The 2,669-nt window shown below is 45.5% G+C and overlaps 1 pseudogene across 1 annotated transcript; it reads left to right on the top strand.

Annotated features, from left to right (window-relative positions):
- The first annotated feature begins 525 nt into the window (after nucleotides 1–525).
- LOC104590872 (cytochrome P450 89A2 pseudogene) lies at nucleotides 526–2,393 on the top strand (annotated as a pseudogene). The gene has a single exon (XR_016082174.1). The product of XR_016082174.1 is annotated as a cytochrome P450 89A2 pseudogene (transcript).
- The last annotated feature ends 276 nt before the right edge of the window (nucleotides 2,394–2,669 follow it).

The raw sequence follows: 2,669 nt of genomic DNA, 5'->3' as shown, positions 1-2,669 counted from the left end.
TAACCGCATATTTCGATTTGATTTGCTCAGTTCAGTTCGATTTTTCGATTTTTTACGAGCACCCGTAAGTAGGAGAAGATTATAGGAATTGTGATACCTGCAAACAAACGGGACTTAAGACAAAATGTATGATGCAAAAGCGGTGTAATAGCGGAAGAATAAATTGCTTCGTCTTCCTGTGACTGCTGAGAAGAATGCTTGAGGGGCAAGTCTTGGGCCACCTCCGTAGGATTGGAGATGGACCTCGCTTGTCAGATCCTAGAGAGTCAAGCCCAACCCAGTTCTTTTCTTCATAATTCTTATCGTACCAATTTCCTTGCAATTTCCCTTCTTCCAATAGTTTGACTAATGTTTATTTGTTTTGATTTATAAGTTATTACGAAACGAGGGCCCATAATTCTGGACGGATCAAATTCCTATAATTCTTTATAAGGGCTTATCATACCTTCTCCACCCATTGAACCAAGACACCTATCCAGAAACCCCCGAGGATGTGACATGATGAACACGTAAATATCTCTCTTAGTCTCTCTCTCAATTCTCAAACACTAATTAAAATCTACGTATCAAAACACTTGCAAATGGGAATTTTGGGGTATAAATTAATTGTCCATCCAATTCATTTCAACAGAAACTTAATCAGAAATCGTGTTGTCAGCCTCCGATGGAGATTTGGTTCATCATCCTCGCCTCTCTCTGCATCTCTGCAGCACTGAAATCCCTCCTGGATCTACTCTCCCTCAACCACAACCACAATAAGCTCCCACCAGGTCCCTTTACTTCCCCATCATAGGCGACTTCTTATGGATTCGCAAATCCTTCTATGATATTGAAACCAGTGTTCGCAATCTACGCACCAAGTACGGCCCCATCATCAAGCTTCAAATTGGCTTCCGCCCAGCTATCTTCATCGCCAACCACGACCTCGCTCACAAAGCCCTCATCCAGCACGGCTCCACCTTCGCCGATCGGCCTCCAGCTCTCGCACCCAGACGCGTCATTACCAGCAACCAACACAACATCAGTGCAGGCGCCTATGGCCCCCTCTGGCACCTCTTCCGACGTAATCTTACCCACGAGATCCTCCACCCTTCACGGATTAAGTCTTACGGAAACGCCCGCATCTGGGTTTTGGAGATACTGACCAACAAGCTCAGAGAACAAGCCAATTCCGGACAACCCGTTCGCGTCATGGATCACTTCCAGCACGCCATGTTCTGCTTGTTGGTGCTCATGTGCTTCGGAGAAAAGCTCGACGAGAAGGTTATCAAGGAAGTCGAATCCGTTCATAGGAAGCTTATAACCAGTTTCGGTCGATTCAACGTGCTAGCTTTCATGCCAAGATTGGGAAAGATTGTGTTCCGAAAGAAGTGGGAGGAGCTCTATCAGCTCCGGCACAACCAAGAAAGCGTTCTCATTCCTCTAATCAGAGCCCGGCAAGAGCAAGAGAAGAAAAACCAGAAGGGCGAATCCATCCTCTGCTACGTCGATACGCTGCTCAGCCTTCAACTCCCAGATGGAGGAAGAAAGCTGACGGAGGAAGAGATGGTGACCTTGTGCTCGGAGTTTCTAAACGCGGGCACTGATACAACATCCACCGCGTTGCAGTGGATCATGGCGAATCTGGTGAAGCATCCACACATCCAAGCAAAGCTGGTCTCAGAGATCGAAGGAGTGGTAAAATCCGGCGAAGAGATCAAAGAGGAAGATCTGCAGAAGATGCCATATCTGAAGGCAGTAGTATTAGAGGGTCTGAGAAGGCACCCACCTGGACACTTCGTGCTACCACACGCAGTCACAGAGGACATCACCATAGATGGGTATGTCATACCGAAGAACGCCACGGTGAATTTCACGGTAGCGGACCTGGGATGGGACCCAAAAGTGTGGAAGGACCCGATGGAGTTCAAGCCGGAGAGGTTCTTGACCGGTGACGTTGATGCAGGGGAAGTGCTTGATATAACGGGGACCAGGAAGATTAAGATGATGCCGTTTGGTGCTGGAAGGAGGATCTGTCCTGCTCTTGGATTGGCCTTGCTTCATCTCGAGTATTTTGTAGCCAATTTGATCAGGGATTTTGAGTGGACGGCTGGCGATGGAGAAGAAATCGATTTGTCTGAGAAAATGGAGTTCACCGTGGTTATGAAAAATCCCCTTAGGGCTCATATATCTCCAAGGATTAAATAGAGTAGACCATATCTTTTGGGGGCCCATATGGAAATAAAAATAGTATATTATTTTGTAAATAACTTCTGTTTTAATATATTGGGCCCATATCCACATGTGATTGTATGTTAAGCGAAAGTTAGACAGTTTTGTATGCCCTTAGCTCCAATCAGTTTTGATGTATTTTTGATATTTAATATAAATGAATAAAGTGCATGTTTGATTCATGTTGTGTAGTATGTTTCTGTGTAAGACCCTAAAACTGAACACTTAATGAGACTCGTGTTATTTTAAATTGTTCACAGCCGTTGGATAAGTCTAGGGAGATTTATCCTACCAAAGCTGACACTGGTGTGCTGCCAAATGTTGGGGTGGCCTATCTCAGCCACTAGGGTGAGACCCAAGGCACATGCAGTGTATGATTACTTGAATCTTTCAATTGGACCGGATTTCCAGTATTGCCCTGGACCTTGGAGATTGATGGGCAAAACTGGAAAGTTACA

This window comes from Nelumbo nucifera, chromosome 2 (genome assembly GCF_055504915.1).
Source record: "Nelumbo nucifera cultivar China Antique chromosome 2, China Antique-T2T, whole genome shotgun sequence".
Lineage (NCBI taxonomy): Eukaryota > Viridiplantae > Streptophyta > Magnoliopsida > Proteales > Nelumbonaceae > Nelumbo > Nelumbo nucifera.
The sequence above is the reverse complement of the archived record's forward strand: the minus strand, read 5'-3'. Positions and strand labels throughout refer to the sequence as shown.